This window comes from Poecilia reticulata, chromosome 4 (assembly GCF_904066995.2).
Source record: "Poecilia reticulata chromosome 4, P_reticulata-male-v2, whole genome shotgun sequence".
NCBI classification, from domain to species: domain Eukaryota; kingdom Metazoa; phylum Chordata; class Actinopteri; order Cyprinodontiformes; family Poeciliidae; genus Poecilia; species Poecilia reticulata.
Genome location: NC_088833.1, coordinates 848,180 through 867,661, shown reverse-complemented (window position 1 = coordinate 867,661; position 19,482 = coordinate 848,180). Strand labels below are relative to the sequence as shown.

At 42.3% G+C, this 19,482-nt stretch overlaps 1 pseudogene across 1 annotated transcript; it reads right to left on the bottom strand.

Moving 5' to 3' along the window:
- Nucleotides 1–2,467: 2,467 nt before the first annotated feature.
- On the bottom strand, nt 2,468–18,809 carry LOC103463256 (uncharacterized; annotated as a pseudogene). The gene is made up of 7 exons (XR_014087141.1): nt 18,502–18,809; nt 17,667–17,735; nt 14,221–16,030; nt 11,572–11,757; nt 8,894–9,645; nt 6,673–6,859; nt 2,468–4,166 (listed from the first exon to the last, which is right to left on the bottom strand). The product of XR_014087141.1 is annotated as an uncharacterized LOC103463256 (transcript).
- Nucleotides 18,810–19,482: the final 673 nt, after the last annotated feature.

Sequence of the window (19,482 nt, the reverse complement as noted above, 5' to 3'; positions counted from 1 at the left end):
TTTAGCAAAAAAAATATATATATATATATATATACACACATACAACATAATAATAAAAGATAAATATATAAATAAAATAAATAAAAAATAAAGATATAAATACAAGAAATATATATATATAATTGTTATTATGTCAGTTTTGGTCCTCCATATAAATATAAATATATAAATAAAATAATAAATATATAAAGAATAATATATTTATAAAAATATGTATTTATGCTTTTATTTTTTAGCAAAAAAAAAAAATATATATATATACACACATACAACATGATAATAAAAGATAAATATATAAATAAAAGATATATATATATATAATTGTTATTATGTCAGCTTTGGTCCTCCATATAAATGATAAATATCAAGTATCTCTGTCACTATCGCACTACATGATATTACTACTGCTACTACATCCAGCTACAAAAATGATCCAACAAAGAACATGAGGCAGATGAAATACATTAGTGATGCATCATTTTTTTTATTTATTAAAATGTAACGTTCCTGTGAATCTTTAAATTTAATTTGTGGCAGGCTGTACACTGTGATGGAGATATTTGCCTCAAACCAAACAAAAACAAAGGAAATGTACTAGATGGCATACATCTGCAGTTCAATGTCCAGCTGGTTGACCGATAGAGTTTCTCAGTTTTGCACATGTTGGTACTTTCTTCAAGCAGGACTTGGAGAAAACTATAACAATAAAGTACCAAGTTGGTAACAGCGCTACTACAGCCTTGGTTAACTCCTCTCCATCTACCCCAACACTTGGCTGTGTCTCTCTGTACCTTAAAGCTCCACCCACTTTAGCTGATTTTATTATTTTTTCACATTTTAATTTTCCTGATCCAGATTCAGGAGCAAGAATGTTTTCACAAGCATTTTTCTCATGACTTTATGCTGATTCTTATGCTCGTTTTTAGACTTTTAATACTCTGTTTACTGAGAATTATGTTGAACAGGATATTATGACTCGTGTCTCAGAAAATTGCTTCGCAAGTCAAACTTAACATCACGGTTTCTGACAACAGCTTCTTATTATCACAAGGGCTGACCTTTACCTGCTCAGACACCAGGCTATGGTATGTCCATACCAACGGTCCAGTCCGTTGGGCAAATTCTAACCTTTCTTAAAACAATTCAGTTGATTTAAATTACACTAATTTACAATAGGTAATCTCGAGACAGTTTCCAAAAAAGTCATTTCCATTCTACTTAACAGTGCAGCAATTAAAATGCATTAAGTCAGTAAAATAATAATAAGTTATCTGAGTTAAAAATGCAGATTGCATCATGTCATTGACTTGTTATTGACTTGTTTATATGCTTCCCCCTGTTCAGATTACTTTTACCCTGTAATGTCTGATTTGATCTATATTTTCAGGGGGACCCTGTGGAGCCAACATGAACATTTGCTGCCTTCTTTTTTTGTATCTTTATTAATGGACACCACTGGAGTTCCATAAAGTCTCGTAGTAAAATTCACATTAAGACGCAATCAGAACGCCTCATGCTGAACCGATCCTCCCCACAACCATCATCCAACGTTTGTTTAACATGTCAGAGTTTTAACAAGAAAGAGAAACACAGAGAACAACCAGTGAAAATGTTGCTTTATAAGTCACAAGTGTACATTTTATCTTTAGGTTTTATTTTTATCTTTAGGTTTTATTTTTATCTTTAGGTTTTATTCTTATCTTTAGGTTTTATGTAACATCATGCTAATAAGCTACATATCTTGCTAAATTGCTGGTTTGAATATTGCAAAACTTTCCTATAACAAAATAAACCTGCAGAAAGAAATTACTAATAAAATATCCTACATATGCATAGTGTTATGATCTATATGGAGATGTTCTTTAGCTTTGATTGTGTCATAATTTTGTATTTTATCGTTTATTAAACTCAAAGCTGTTTGTTAATATTCTGTCCTATAATGAGGTTAGATGGGCCTTTTTCAGCTCCGGCCCCGTTATGGTCTCTGCACGGCCCTGGCTCAGTAGGAACCGTCCAAACTTCTGTAAGTTTGTGACGTTCAAAGCAGGATGTTGGGTTTTATAATTTCATAATAGCTGAAGCTTTGGGTGGAGTTTGACGCAGAAAGAGAGAGAAATGCAGAAACAGGAAGTGGTGACGATGAGAAACAGGAAGTGATTTCAACGTTCAGTCAGAAAGAATTTGAATCAAAGTTATGATTCTGAAACGGTTAAAACTGAAAACCAGGAAACCAGAACCAGCAGAAACCTCAGGAACTGGTCCCAGTTCTGGTTCTGGACGGGTCCAGTCAAAGTCTGAGGTGGAGCCCTGCAGTCGGTGGGTTGCCAGTTGGATTCCCATCGTCAGTGTGTGAATGTGTGAACAGATGTAGACCACTGAGGTCATTTCCTACAAATATTTACATCATTTTCAGGTTTTAATAATCAAATTATTGAACATCTGCAGCTCAGAAATAATAAACATTTAGTGACTTTAAAGGTTGTTTATAAACAAAAATATCTACATAATCAGATTATTTAGATTTATTATTTAACATTTAAGTTGAAAAAACATCTACAGATGTAATTTATGGGTTCAGATGCAAAACGGACAAATTCAGGATAAACCTGGATGGGATCTAGAGGTCAGAAGGTCACCAGGCGTTTCTGGACCTTCAGTCCTCATGGAGAAGTTCTGCAGTTCTGACCCGAAAACAAAACGTCAGGGAGAACGAAGCTCCGCCTCCTCTCACTCTCCTGAGGCTCTGATAGGTTGTTCTGGCAGGACAACAGAACCTCCTGAGAACATCTGGAGCAGCACAGTACCAGACGAGTTAAAAAGGTTCTGATCATCTGACCAGAACCGAGACTAGAACATCCACCTCCACCCGACTCCTTCAGTCCTTCAAGCAAAACCAGAACCTCTGAGTTCTGGTCCAGTAACGCTGGCAAAGCAGACGACTGTGGAACATCAGCTAAGCGCTAGCAGACTTAGCATCGACTGTGGGGACAGTGGGTGGAGTCAGGTAGAGTTTCACTTTGAGGTCACTCAGGATGCATCATCTGAAGCTGCTGATTAGTCCAGAAGGTCCGGATGGAACCAGAACCAAGACTTTAAAACTGGCCTACAGCTCCGTTAGCTTTGGGTCACCATGGAAACGCCTCAAAGGAACCAGAAGGAATAAAACAATCTGAAAACTGGGCGTGTCAGCAGAGCTCCTGGTTCTGTTCTGGTTTCCTACAGCGGGTCTGGAGCGTGCAGCCGCAGATGGCTGTTCAGTGCAGAGCGGTTCTTAAAGCGTTTCTCACACATGCTGCATGGGAACGGGCTCTCCCCCGTATGGGTCCTCCTGTGGATCACCAGATGGACGTTCTGGTTGAAACTTTTACCACAGAACTCACATGTGAACAGTTTCTCATCCATGTGGGTTCTCATGTGAACCGAAAGGTTGTCGCTCCTCCTGAAGCCTTTGTGACAAATGGGACAGAAGTAAGGTTTCTCCTCTGAGTGACACCGGCTGTGGAGGATCAGACTGCGCTTGGTGGTGAAGCTCTTCCGGCAGGTCTCACAGGAGTACGGTTTCTCACTGGAGTGGATGCTGGTGTGCTTTGACAGGTCGCTGCTGCAGCGGAAACATTTCCCGCAGACAGAGCAGGAGTATGGCTTCTCCCCAGTGTGGACCCTCATGTGGGTCAGCAGAGCAAACTTTCTGATGAAACTCTTCCCACAGGTCTTGCAGGAGAACGGTTTCTCTCCGGTGTGGATTTTGCGATGCCTCCTCATGGCGTACTGAAACCTGAACTCTTTCTCACAGAAGTCACATTTGACAGGTGTTCTACTGGTGCTTGGTTCAGACAGACAGTTTACCTCCAGCTCCTCAGACCTGCTCGTCCCCGACTCCAGAGTCTCGGCTTTGGGAGATCTCTGAGGGAGGAGCGGGTCGTTGCTTGGTTCGGGTTCATCATACTCGACTGTCACCATCAGTGTTTCCGTCTCCTGCTTCAGATCGAGCCGCTCAGCTTCCTGACTGACACACAGTTCCTCACGTTCACCTTTGACCTCTGGAAGCTGCAGTGGTTTCTTCTTCTTCCTTTTAATCTTGGGGAGTTGTAGCTGCCGTTGTGGGGCTCCGACTTCCTGCTGGTCGTTACGGACGTCCTCCTCACAGAGACGACCAGGTGGAGAACCTGGACGGACCAAACAGTTAAAACATCAAACAGGATGAATTTATTGTAACATCTGCTAATTTTATAACTTATTATTAGCTTAGCGCTTTAGCACGTTGGCTGACTTTGCACATGTTTAGTGCAGTTAGCTCCCCGTAAATGTATTTTTCTGGATAAATTCTAAAATGCTAACTTGGTTTGTAAACTTTCAGTTCTGACAGTTTTATTCACGACCCGTCAGATAAAGTGTTACCAACTTTCAGACGGATAAAGTTCAACGTCTGTGTTGAAGTTTTGGTTATGGACCTAAACATTCTTCACGTGGTTAGACGTTTATATTCATGCTCTTATTTTGAAGTCTTTACCAGCTTCTCTTGATCAGAACCGGTTCTGACTTCAGTAACCCGACGTTCTCATCCTCTGCTTCGTCTCCCAGACGCAGTCGGTGCTTCAGCCCATTTTAGACGTGGGACAAAAACACATTATGACTCATTGCATAATGATGACATCATCACACGGCGACAGGAAATGTTTTAAATCCATCAGAGGATAAAAAAGAAGTGATTTTACAAAACTCATGTCAAAATTATTTTGAAGACAGAGATAAAGTGAACTTCCAATGAACCTGCGCCGTTTCCATGGAGACAAGCTGATTGGGTTCAGATTTACCGACATTTTTCATTCGACCCAATATTTTTATGAGTTGATTCACCGTTCAGGCAGAATAATCAGCTTCTGTGATCGTTTCTGTTCAGACGCAGCATCTGCTGTGAAGAGTTTAAATATTTAACAGATGTGCCTGTTTGATGGAGCAGCCATGATGGCTGGAGGTCACCGATTGATTCAGGGTCCAGAAATAACTCAGCAGTTACTGAGGAAGCTGGAGGCTCCAGAGAGCCGCCATGCAAACTGCCCGGGCCGGGAATCGAACCCAGGACCTTCTCGCTCCCAGCTGCTCCACTGTGCAGCCGCTAAATATTTATATAGCTACAGCTAATTCACAACTCCAGTCCCTGGTCGGACATTTCTATCCTCCTCTGACGTCGACCTGGACTTCCTGTTCCGTCATCCTGACCCATCAGATTATAATCAGATTAACTTCATTAACTTCGGCTACTGAGCCGTTTCTATGCGTTTAGTTAATATTCACTAGTTGAACCTGAATCCAGATCCCGTCACACATAAAGCAGGTAAATGCATCTACATAATGACAAAAACTGCTGACTGTGGCACACAGGACCCGGGGGGCCAGGGGCCCATTGCCCCGGGTCGGGTTCGGGTCAGGACCCGCTCTGACTCCGGTCCGGTCCGGTCCGGTCCGGTCCAGGTCTGAACCAATGCTGCCTACAGATTAAATGATCTTTCTGTATTGGTCACCATTTCTAGACATCGGGCCTCCTGGTGACCTGGACTCTGAAGGCTCAGCTTGTTAGAACCGCAGGATGAGTTCAGTTTCATTGGTTTGGTTCTGCAGCTTCTTTCATTTCCTCCAGATGAGCAGCCGGCTCGTCTGGAGGAAATGAATCTCTGGTCTGCGCTGCAGACTGGAATTAAAGGCGTCATTTCAAAAGCTCCTTCCTGACCAGACGCTCCAAAGCCTCCGGTCTTTAACTCCTCAACAGGCCAGCAGCTCATCAAACCCGGTCAGTTCAGAGTCCAGGAGATTTTCAGTTGCCTCTGCGATGAAATCTTTGGGTAAAGTCTGTAATGTCTGCGCATGTGCAGCAGTTTAATTAGAACCTGTCAAAGTGATGGACGCGCTTTACATTTTCCTATAATTTAAAAAAAAAAAAAACTGGTCAAATACGGAAAACATTCCGATAACAACCTCTGGTAAGAATCCAAACATTTTTCTCCCTACATATCTCTAAATAACTTAATTCATATAAGAACTATGAATTAAAATATGTACCTTGTATAAATCCCTAAACAACGTTGAAACTTCCAAATGTTTGTAAACATCCCTGAACACATTCAGCCAACATTCTAAACATTGTAAATATAACACTAACTCACTAATAAACAGAATTTCTCCTCCATTAAATTAATATTGATCACATCTTTTATGTTTCTTTAGCGCGCGCTCTGCCTGATGCTAATGACGTCCAAACGTCCCCGCCTTCCTTCCGGCGGCCAGAATCCTCGCTGGGAGACAAATGGAGCGAACCCCGTGAGCACGCTAACAGCTAGCATGCTAACACTTAGCGGTAATCTGCATTCTAGAACATTTAACTTAAGCAACATACGTCACGATGACGTGACTGTACGTCACTCGTTTAACGGGAAAAAATCCACCAGAGCCACAAATTAAATGTTTAATCCCTGAAACTTTCCGGGGTTCGTTTCTGCATGGCAGCCATGTTGGATAAAACGGGCACGAAACCGAAGTGGGTTTTGGACGGAACAGTGGTACGAAGTGGCGCATCAGCGCGTAGCAGCCCTGGTTCCTCCGCGAGATTAACCAGATCCTCCCCGTGATCCCGACCCGGTTCCTCAGACCCTGGGGGGCCCGCCGGACCGGACCCACCTGCGGGGTTCTGCTCGGTTCGGGGTCTCCAGCTGAGGTCCAGCAGCCTCCGCTGCCGGTCGATCTCCTCCTCGTACTGGACGATGGTTTTTTCCAGCTGGGTGAAGATTTCTTCAGCAGCAGCAGTTAGTCTCTCTCTGATAAACTCTCTCAGAGGCTCAACGGAACACATTGTTGCTGCGCAGACTCACAACACACCTGGACACGGCGACAGCTGCTAGCAGGATGCTAACCAGCTGCTAGCAGGATGCTAACCCAGCTAGCTGCTGTGTTTACTTCCACCGGTGTTACAGTTTCAGGTTCCGAGAGAAACACCGAATTAGAGTTCCACTTTATGCGACAAAGAAAACAAAGAAATTACACTTTAATAACAAATTAAACATTGTTAATGTTAGTAGTAGGAGTAATATTACCGCTTATCTTTATAATAAGCTAGTTTTAAATAGTTTTCACTCCAAAGCAGAAAAGGATCAGAAACAAAATCAAACACATTTCCACCTTTTTCAACGAATATTTATAGATGTATAAATATAATATGAAATGGAAAACCCGTTCACATAACTAGGTAGCTTTGGTATGCATTCAGTTTTAATGCACTTTCAAATAAAATTAAATCCTTTTTAAAAGCTTGAATGAGAAATTTTTAGGAAACGACTTTATGAATAAAATGTTTTCCTATCATCCTAAAACCAAATTCCAAGTGAAGCTGTTTCCATCTTTAGATTAAAGTCAATGTGGACAGAAATGTTTCTCTAGTTTTAGTCTTTTGATGAAAATGTCATTTTGTTTGAGTTATTGATTAATCAGATTGTTTTAGTCAACTAACTGGAAAACTTAAGTTGACCAAGTCTGTCAATTTAACTGACAAACTTATATGTCAAATTCAAATATGTTTTGATCAATTCACAGGAATTAACACAAAATGAATGTTTTTAGTTTTTTGTCCCATTTGTAGCATAAAGTTTTTGTCTGACTATGAAATACAAAAACAAATGCAACTATTTTTAAAGGTCTTTATTTTTCTGGCCTTGTTTTCAACAATAACAAAATCCTTCATGTGTGTGTGTCTGTGTGTGTGTGTGTGTGTCTGTGTGTGTGTGCGTGTGTGTGTGTGTGCGTGTGTGTCTGTGTGTGTGTGTCTGTGTGTGTGTGTGTGTGTGTGTGTGTGTGTGTGTGTGTGTGTGTGTGCGTGTGTGTGTGCGTGTGTGTGTGTGTGTGTGTGTGTGTGTGTGTGTGTCTGTGTGTGTGTGTGTGTGTGTGTGTGCAGCGCTGCTGTCCGTTTCAAACTCTCACACACATTTTCAGATTTAGCTTCATTCCTGTTCAGTCAGGGACCAACATCTTCCTGCTGGCGTCTGGAAGAAGTTTCGGTTCTGAGAACGAAACGACGTTTTAAAAAGCTGCAGACATTGAGAGCAGCGCCATGTTTGTTGTCTGTCTCTAGGCAACCGTGACGTCAGCTCCTGAAGGGATCCGCAGCGCCGCCATCATGACAGTCTAGATATTTCAGATGTTTAAGTACCAAATATAGAACGACTGTGTTTTACAAGATGGCGCCAGATCCAGTAACATTTTCATCCAGTTCTCATCATGAAAGAAAAATGATCATTAATGACACAAACCCACATCAATCCGTCTGACAACAGACGGGTCAGCAGAAGTGACGCTACGGGTCAGACTGGATCCTCTGAAGATTAAATATAGACCTGATTTCACACAGTTAGCATCAGGTTAGCATCTCCTAATTGGCTTTCCAGCAAACAGTAGAGCCATGCTAAGCTAATGCTAGCTCAGACATTAACAGCTGGATGTTTTCCAGTGGAGTCTGAAGAATCCCTCCAGTTGTTGGGAATCCATGTTTGGCTTATGTAATTATTAAATATAATTAATAAATTATTATTAATGAAAATGGACAATTCAGTTGAATTGGGGCATCAACTCCAGTATGAGTGGAATAAGTCAAACTCAGTGGCTCATAAAGGAATGAATTCAGAAGAAACAGGAAAGACGATTCTAACCAAGTCTGAGAATTTAAACAGCCCAACGTAAAAGCTGATCTTTTTAACTACTGTCATGTGATCTAGCTGCTAAGGAAAATGAGACACAGTCCAGAGCCGAACATTTTTGGGACAGAGTCATAAAAGTCGACCATCTGGTTTGTTGTTGGAGGACCAGCTGCAGACCCAGGACTCGTCTTCCTCAGATCTCTGGGGTCTTCTCAGTGGTTCTTCCTCTTCATGTGTCTGTATAAAATGCTGCTCTGGTTGAAACACATCCCACAGGTCTGACATGTGAATGGCTTCTCTCCTGTGTGGATCCGGAGGTGCTTTGTCAAGCCGCAGCTGTTCCTGAATCTTTTCCCGCACACTTCACAAGGATATGGCTTCTCTCCTGTGTGGATCCGGAGGTGTTTCCTCAAACTGCTGCGGTCGCTCAAAGTTTTCCCACACACTCCACAAGTATGACGCTTCTTTTCCGTGTGGATCCTCCAGTGGACCTTCAGGTCCTTGCAAGTGGTGAAGTTTTTCCCACAGAACTGACATGAATTCAGGTTCTCCTGGGTGAGGGGTTCGTTCTCAGCCGTCCTCAGGTCTGGATCATCTGAAGTTGGAGCTTTAGGAGCTTCATCTGTGCAGGATCCTGAGTCTTTATGGTGGCTTGGCTCCTGACTCCGGATCTCTGCTTGAGGCGAGTTCTGAGAAAAGATCTGGGTTGTGTTTGGTTCTGCTTTAGTGGGGAACGAGTCGTCGTACCCGACAGTCACCATGCAGGGATCAGGCTCCTGCTTAACGAGCGGCTCCGCTCCCCAGCCGAGGACGTCGTGGAGTTTCTCTTCAATCGGTTCTGGTTCCTTTGGGTTCACACCAGAGCCAACCTTCTGCTGACTGGACTCCGGGTCAGAGGGAACATCTTCAGTGTCGCAATGATTCTGCTGCCAGAGGTTCTGATGGACCGGTTCCTGCCGCTGGAGGCCTAAATGGACCAAGGAGACCAAAATGAAAAGGTGTCCTTCTAACATGACAAAGTTCTGGAATCAGACATCTCTGGTGGCCCAGACTGGATTAAAAGAAGCTTGTTTGGCGTTTTAGCCTCTGCAGCTGCGTCTGGAGCCACAGGCGGGTTTTTTCAGAAACACCTTGAAAGGTGGAGGAAGATCTGAGACATTCATGTTGGCCTCAATGTAGCCTTTAATGCTACTCAGACTGCAGTCGCTGGACGTTAGCGGTAATCTGCATTCTAGGACATTTAACTAAAGCAACATACGTCAGGATGACGTGACTCGTCACTCGTTTAACGGGAAAAAATCCACCAGAGCCACAAATTAAATGTTTCATCCCTGAAACTTTCCGGGGTTCGATTCTGCATGGCAGCCATGTTGGATAAAACGGGCACGAAACCGAAGTGGGTTTTGGACGGAACAGTGGTACGAAGTGGCGCATCAACGACGTCGCTGGACGTCCAGACTTCATTTTGGGCCGTATCAAAAACCTGAATGTTCTTAAAGGGCCAGTTGTGCCAGAATATACTGATAAAACCAATTCAAATATCAATAAACAGCTGTTTGTCCAGGATTTTCTGGATAAACAAAACCCTGTTTTGTTCAACTTTTGGAAAATTTGATTTCAAAAATCAAATTTAGATTTTTGAAATCAAAATGTGCAGATTTTGTGGTACCAATTTAGAAAAGTTTGTAAGGATCTTTTTCAATATTTGTGCTAATGTTTGATGTTAAATGTGACTTTTTATTTCTCGCCGTATCCGTTACAGACACCCAGTGAGGATGAGCAGCAGCCACTGAAACTCAATGTTTCTGACTGATTCTAGCAGTAAAATTGGAAAAACAATGTGGAGATTTGTGAAAACTGGAGGGACGTGTTGATGTAAAAACTACTGTGGGCCAGATTTGGCCCTCGGGCCTCCAGTTTGCCACCTGCTGCTGACGTTTGGCGTGAAGAACTTCCCCATAACTCTGAGCTGTCTGGACATTTTAATCACCACTCAGTTGATTTAAAGGATTTTCCAACCCTGAGGAAGATCTCGTCGTTCTAAGTCCTTATTGGATGAGGCTGTGGAAACTTTTCATCAGTAAATTCAGATTTTAACTTCCTCCAAATCTCCAGTCATTCCGTCTCGCCCAAAATGTTTCTTCCTCTTTGTGCGGCACCAGACAGTCTAACGGCCTAAAACACATAATTATCCACAGCAGGTTTCAGTTGTTGTGACATAATGAGGTCAAACGGCCCAGTGACCCCAGCTGAGGACGGTCATCAGGTCCTGCAGTGTGAAAATATTGGATGGAAATGTGTTTTATGAAGTTTCTACATAACGACTCTGAGCTGCTGGACTGACCTTCACATCTGTATGACGGAAACAGGGCAGAAAAATATCGGCAGGATTATAATCCATACAAACAGAAACAAAGAGCTAAGAGTGAAATAACCTTTCCTACATGGTCACAGCTGATCTGGGCATCAGTTTCTCATCAACAGGACAACAGAGGGAAGCAGATTAATGTCGTCATCCTGGGACCTTAAAACACAGGAGGATCCTGACCTGGACAGTTAAAGCTGCTTTCTGGGGCCTTTAGCTCTTATTAAAGGAAAAACATTAGAACATTACACTGTAAAACATTAAAACATTACACTGTAAAACATTGAACTCGTTAAAGGAGTCAGAACCGTATTTATTTATATTCTACCGTTTTAGGGCTAACATTGTTAATAACCATGATGACGTTACGAATATCTTTAAAAGTTTCCTCTTCCGTCATTTTTCACTCTGTTTTCTCATCAATACGCGAGTTTGCAGCGATGCGCGCTCCCGCGACAGGGCGCGCGTTAACCCCGCCCGCAGCGGGCGCGTTAACCCCGCCCGCTGCCCCCGCCGGACCGGACCCACCTGCGGGGTTCTGCTCGGTTCGGGGTCTCCAGCTGAGGTCCAGCAGCCTCCGCTGCCGGTCGATCTCCTCCTCGTACTGGACGATGGTTTTTTCCAGCTGGGTGAAGATTTCTTCAGCAGCAGCAGTTAGTCTCTCTCTGATAAACTCTCTCAGAGGCTCAACGGAACACATTGTTGCTGCGCAGACTCACAACACACCTGGACACGCTCTGAGACACACCACAAGCTAACTAGGCTAACCGGAAGCGAACGCGACCACTTCTTCGGTTACTTCCGCTGGATGCGTCATCGGCTCCGCATCATTTCACAGCCGGTGGGACGGGCGGCGCTGCGAACAGGTCTTCTGTTTATCTGTGCTACCCGCAAATCCGTCCGACCTAGCGGTAATACGCATGCGTACATCGATGCTACGTCACGTGCTGCCTGTGGAAGTTTCATTTCATCGAAGATTACGGAAAACTTTATTTAATTTATTTTATACCTGGCTTTCATTAAGCTGTTGGACAACTTCATGTTTTTGTTTGGTGGTTAATCAGGACAAAATATGTTTTTTGGGCTATTTTGTCCCTGTATTTTAAAATATGTTAGTTTAATAACACTCATTTTTTATTAAATTTTGCTAAATGGATGTTGGTAGTGATACTATGTGGGATTGAAGCTGTGAAATATTAGTGTATATTAATCATATCCCATCATTTCAGCAGTGATCTGCAGTTCGGTGGACACATTGTGACTGAACTGCATTTCATAAAGTCTGTTATACAACAATGAGCGAAAACGTTGCAGTGATCTGCATTAGTCTGAGTTTAATTCCAGTAAAAACCCGTTTCCTGTCTGATATCGTTTTATTCTATAAACGCCTCTATTTAAAACATTTTAACAGGACGGATATTCTAGTAAAGGTCTAGTTCATACATCTGTAGCTTTTCATTTTCAACGGGTAGGATACTCTGATGAAGGAAATGATCTCCTTGTGTTTCGTCATGTATATAAATGCTAAGCTAACCATAAGCTTCCACTTCAGTCCCGTCACTCAAATAAAGTTACATATCAGAGCATTTAGCTTACAGAGCCGGTGGTCTGACTATCTGAGCTACCTCATCAGATTTCCCTGCCGTAGCACGGATGGACAGCCACGTCCATCTATCTGTGCTACCGTCATGTTTCTGAACAGAAAACTGCAGCATGTTGTGTTATGATAAATACATTGGATAACTTTATTTGGAGTTTCCAGGTTAAGATCCTGAGAACTGAAACCAGAAACATTAATAATGCTGAATGAAGGAGTTATTCTTCCAGAAAAAGCCTCAGTTTGAACTCTGTGGCTGAAACTGACTCAAGACATCAGAACATCTTCATGAAATCATCCGTTTTATTGTTGGGTCTCATCTTCCACAACCTGATTTGAAGGAGCAAACTCTCATGTTTAGCTCAGAAATGCAGAACCTTCATCGATATTTACAATGAAAAAGAAAAGCAGTGTTCATGTATTCATAAAGACGTCCATGATGAACAGATGAATGGCTGCCCTCCCTGGTGCCGAACAGCCACTTCTTGACCAACTTCTCTAGATTTTGTAACTGCAGCTCACAGAAAGTCGCTCAGTGGTGGACATCGCTGAACTGACAAGCTAGCAGCGCTAATAGCCATAAACATTACAGCAACACAGTATTTGGAGGAAGTTCATGCAAAAGCGCCAACTTCAATTCAAACGTTTCCTCTGAAATGACAACAACCGTTTCATTTCTCTTCTGTCCATTTTCTGTTTTGTTCTTGTTTCTCATTTTTTAAAAAGGTGGAGAAATAAAGAAATCAAGACGAGGAAAGAGGCTTGCATTGAAAACAGCGCTCCTTCAAAACAAGAGCATAAATACAAACATGTACTTGGAGAACTCCCAATACTTGATGACAAAACTTCAACACAGATGCTGAACCTTATTAAACTGAAAGTTTACAAACAGCAAAGTAAATTAGCCCTTTGGATTTTATCCAGAAAAATGTACTTAGTGGAAGCTAAGTGCGCTAAATGTTTTCAAAGTTGGCCAAAGTGCAAAAAGAAAAATGATCTCCGCTATTAGCCATTAATGGAAGTGAGCTTAGCATTGGTGCACCTGCAAAGCCAGAACCAATCAGACTGGATGAGACCAATTCATGTGAAGGGAACAACAAACTGCTGCAAATATTCAGACGTATCAACCAGTAATATTGTCTTTCTCTGTGTTTTTGTCTTTCTCTGATGTTTTGTACCTGTTGTGTTGTGAAGTCAGGTCATGGTTACAACGTTTGAGGCAAGAAAAGGTTTCAGATTCATAGAAACCTGTGAAGTTCTGTGCTAATAAACTGTTAGTGCTATTTGGTTTGTGAATCAGAAAACAGGGAAAAGGTTGTGCAGAACATAAACCTTAAATATTACTGACCCAGACTCTTAGAGGACATGAGAAAATAAGTGATGGAGATAAACATCACAAAATCTATACAAGCAACACATTTGTCACTGAACGACAAACACACTGAGGTCAAATCCTTTAATGATTCGCAGTTTAACCCAACTCTCTGAAAGTTCAATGTTTTAGCAGAGGAAGCTCTTGTCTCTCATTGGTTAAAGCCACTGCTGCTTACCTGTCTCCCCAGGTAGGGTATGCTGGAATCATCTCAACTCCTTGGAGACGTTTGCCACAGGCCACGTGTCAGAAAGACCTTTCTCCTGTTTGTGAGTTCTCATGTGAGCCATCATGTGACATCTCACACTGAAACCTTTCCCACAGGTCGAACATGGGAACGGCTTCTCGCCGGTGTGAACTCTCATGTGACGAGTCAAATGACTCCGTAAAAGGAAGCTCTTCCGACAGGTGACACATGGGAAAGGTTTCTCACCTGTGTGGGTTCGCATGTGAATAACCAGGTAACTTCTTACACTAAAGCTTTTTCCACAGGTGACACATGGAAATGGTTTCTCACCTGTGTGAGACCTCATATGGACGGTCAAGCTACCACTACATCCAAAGGATTTCCCACAAACTTCACAATCGTAGGGTTTCTCGCCCGTGTGCGTCCTCATGTGTCTGTTCAAGTTGCTTTTTCGACTGAAGCTGTTCCCACAGATCACACATAGATAGGACTTCTCATCCGTGTGAGTCCTCATGTGTGTATTCAGATACGTTTTGGCACTGAAACTTTTTCCACATGTGGGACATGGGAACGGCCTCTCGCCTGTGTGGATCCTCATGTGAGAAGCCAGACGGCTGCTCTGAGTGAAACCTTTACAGCACACATCACAGATGTGCAGCTTCTCATCCGTGTGCGTTCTCATGTGAATTGTCAAACTGCTTCTCACTCTGAAGCTTTTTCCACATGCCACACATGGAAAAGGTTTCTCTCCTGTATGTGTGCTCATGTGAACATTTAAATGACTCCGCAAACTGAAGCTTCTGCCACAGTATGGACAGGAGTATGGCTTCTCACCTGTGTGTGTTCTCAGGTGAGTGATCAGGTGACTCCTTACACTGAAACATTTCCCACAGCTCACACATGCAAAAGGCTTCTCACCCGTGTGTGTTCGCATGTGAGTGTTTAAATTGCTTTTAGCGCCAAACCGTTTTCCACAGGTGAGACACTGGAAAGGTTTCTCACCTGTGTGAATTCTCATGTGTGTGATTAGATGACTTTTTACAATGAAACTTTCTCACAGCTCGGACAGGGAAACGGCTTCTCACCTGTGTGAGTTCTTACATGAGCAATGAAGCTGCTCCTCGCACCAAAACTTTTCCCACAGGTGGAACATGTGAAAGGTTTCTCACCTGTGTGGGTTCTCATGTGAACCGTTAAGCTACCTTTGTCATTTAAAAACTTACCGCAGACCTCACAGGGATGTAGTTTCTTACTGGCGTGCGATCTCATGTGGTTGTTCAGATGGCTACTCTGGGAGAAACTCTTGCCACACACTTTACAGGAAAACAAACTTTTTTCTGTCTGGCTCAGAGATCTGCTCCGCCTTCTACGTTTGGAACCGTGTGCATCGTCACTTTGAACTCTGGATTTCTGACAGCTCTTATTCGACCTTGGTTGTGGATGTTTACAGAGTCCTGACTTTCTCTTCTTCCCTTCCTGTTGCTGGTTTTCAGCCAGTAGCGCGTTCTGGAGTCGGTTTGGTTCTGGTTCCCTGTTGTTTCTCTGTTCAGGAGCAGTAATCATCCCCAATGCGTCCGTCTCCTCCTTCAGAACCAGGCGAACTTCGTCCTGGCTGGTGCAGCATTCGTCCACTTCCTCTTTAATCTGCAGATCTTCAGCATGTTGGTCATTTTTCAGCTGTTTGTCCAGCAGTTCCTCCTGCTCCTGCTTTATATTTGGACCATCTGGATCCTTCGGTTCTTCCATCAGGACAGATTTTTCTGGTTCTGAATGATTTCTTCTGTCCGTGAAAGAAAAACTTCTCGGTTCTACAGAAAATATTCCTGGAAGTCTGAGGAGATGAAGAACACAAGAAGAAATTCAAGAGATTTCAGTGAACATGTATTTGGAAATCTGTGAATGTTGAAATATTTGCTGTTTTCTAATCATTTGTTGTGGAATAAAAGCTATTAGAATAAACATCAGGCATGGAAACTCTTCTGCTTCAAGGATTTTTCATTTTCATCCCAGCAGGAAAAACCAACATGTGGAAAACGCATCAAAAACGATGTTGAATCCAGACAACAGAGAAACGCAGCCAAGTATTAAATATAGTTATAAACTAATAAAAATCGGTACAAGGACTCAAACTTGTAGCGCCGTGTTGAAACAATGGAGTAAAATCTGTCTTCAAAATGAACAAAAAATAAATCTCATTATTTAATCGTCAACACAGCTTTACAGTTATTTAAAGCTGCCATATGTAACCTTTATAAAAGAAATGTTACATATTAAAACAGCTCGCGCTAACGGCGTTAGCTGTGGCTAACGCCGTTAGCTGTGGCTAACAGGCTGATCTTGTTCGCTCGTCTATAACTGATGCGGTCCGGCTCAGCGTGCGTCGGCGCCCTCCGGAGGTAAAACATGTAAATAGACAATTTCTGACGTAATCATGAGTTTCAGACGTTGGAAACAGCTTTTAGTTTAACTTTATAGCATATTACGGCCAACATGTCCAGCTGGTCTACGCTCTCCAGCTCATTACTGGTGTCTCTAACTGGTTCATTTACTTTGTTCAGCAAATAAAGGAAGATTTTAAACTGTTCTGCCAATAATACAGATTTTTCCCATATTCTCCACAGATCACGTCTTCAGGTTCAGTCATCTAATTACATTATTTAGTAAAGGTTAGCGTTGTTGACGAGGACGGCGGCGGCCATATTTAAAGTCGTTTTACGAGCTGCACTCGAACCCGACCCCAAGACGGGTACTGACAGGTTCTGTTGGTACCGTTCCACCCAAACAGCTTCTGCAGCAATAAAATGGAGTTTGGACGTGAAAACAAACAAGGATCCATCGGACCAGAACCAACGACCCGCCAGAACATTCCGGCTCTACTCAGGTTCTTCAGGGTTTCATTGTCGGGTCCAGAACATGATCTGGAGTCTCCATCAGAACCTCAGGGGACAAAAGGCTCATCTATCAGCACAGGGAGGAATGGACCCAGTGCCACTGCGGCCGGTACCAGAACCAGAACCAGAACCTCCCTGGTGAATCGGGTCAGATGGAGGCAGACAGGAAACATGAAGTCCAGTAAAGTGACGACATTCAAGCTGTTTGAAGGCAGCAAATTAAAGTTATGAGCTTTAAAATAAAACATTTGATCTTTTTTATCTTTCCAGGGAAAAAATGTGTGAAAAAATATTTGTGTATTTATTCTCCTTCTGATCATGTAAAAATACTTTTAATTTCCTCGTTTCTGGAAATAATAATCTATTAACTGCAGGAAACTAAAAAGGTAATTTAATAAAAAACAGTCAGAGCAGAAATAATATAAAGATTTAAGGTAAAAACCTGTAAATCTGTTCTAGCAGAACTTCTGAGATTCTGCAAAAATATTTCATTAATCAATAATCAATCATCAGATCAGCTTTTCTCATGTCGGCTTTAACGTCGTCATGGTGATAACCTGAGTGCTACTCATTTACCTGCTGCTGAAAACACACCTGTGGCGGTGGGCGGGGCCTGCAGGATGCCACACCTCCACCTGCACACACCTGGAGACCAGAGGAGGAAGGTTAGAGAACCATCATCATCATCATCATCATCATTTCCTGATGCTCATCAAAGCAGCAGCTAGATCTACAATATTAGACTGAAAAACTGATCAGTATTTAGGTGAAAAACAAGTCGACCACTGATTCTATTGGGTTAGTGGTTCTGATGGTTCTGATGGTTCTGATGGGTCCCCATCTGATGCTAAACAGGAATGTAAATAGTAGATCACTGACTGTCTGATGGTTTCTGACTCCTTTGATCGCTTCGTGGTGAATTAAATATTTTAAAGTCTGTCGACCCCCTGCAGTACCTCCGCGAGGCCCCCAGGGGCCGGCGCCCCCTGTTGAAGACCCATAAACCCAGTTCATACAGCATCAGGCTAACATCGCACCACCATATTATGCTTAGTTTGAGATGTTGATGTCACTTCCTGTCGGCAAGCCGTAACCATGGCAGCGCCTCTTCCGTCCTACAGGATCAACTTTTCCTCATTTGTGTCTCTGATTTTATTTTCTGTCTAAATATGAAAATAACATAAAATAATAATATTTATATTTTAATTCAGTTGTTTTAGCAAAATAAAAGGTTCATATTACAAATACATATATTTTGTAAAACGTTTCTGAGTTTGTCAACCATCGTTTCAGGTCAAAAACAACAATGACCGGAAGTTTAATAACGGGTTCAGGTGTTTACTTATTGGTTTATCTATAATCGCTGATTAATGGCCTCTGTCGGTTCTGCAGCTGGTTCCGGAAGTTCTACCTGAAACTGATCCAAGATCTGCCCGAACCTTCCAGGAAACCGTGGGACTAAACCCGGTTCTGGGTCCAGCTTCAGGTTTTCACTAAGTATCCGAACCCTCCGACCCTCCGGACCTCTGGTTCCGGTTCTAGCTCACAGTCGGGTCGGTACTGCGTTCCATGCCGGTTCTGTTTGGGGTTCTTCGGATGGTTCCGGGTCCGGTTCGGATCTCTGGGCCTCCTGAAGACGTTTTTCAACTAGAATGGAAGCTAACTAAGCTAACGCCACTAGCGCCATTTCTACTTCCGTCTCTAGTGTCACAAAGTGAAGCTCCGACAGAAACAAAGGGTCGGAACTGAAATGTTCCAGATCTGCGAAGTTAAAGGACGCAGTTCGGTAGTTCTACAGTTGGATCAAATTTAATAAATGATTCTTAAATAAATTAGTTTATTTTCACATTTATAATTGACAATAAAATACGAGGAAAGTTAATTTGACAGATCAAGAAGAAATATCAAGTAAAATATTTACCAAATAATGAGATATTTTTAGTTGATTATAAAAAGCTGAACTAAGTAAATAACAGTGGTTTGTTTACCTTCATTTGACCTTTTCTGACTTCTATTACCGATGAAGAATGATTGTCGTCTAAAAGATAAAACCTTTGCTTTGGTTATAAATATTGACAAACATTAGCAGCCAATCGTTTCCTTCCATATTCTTCAAGTTTTCAGTGGATCTAAAAGTAGAAACTGTTAAAATAATCAACCTGCATCCGAGTTTCTGCTTTACAACTTCAGGATTAGTTTACAATCAATCCAATTTTATTTGTATGGCACATTTCAGCCATCATCATCATCATCATCATCATCATCATCATCATCCCTCCATCTTTCCTTCCCTCCTGGAGAAGATTTGCACTGCAGCATCCTGAACCCGCAGTAGAAGCTGAACCTTCAGGAATGGCCTAGTCAAAACCTCTGCAAATTTCAATCATAAAGA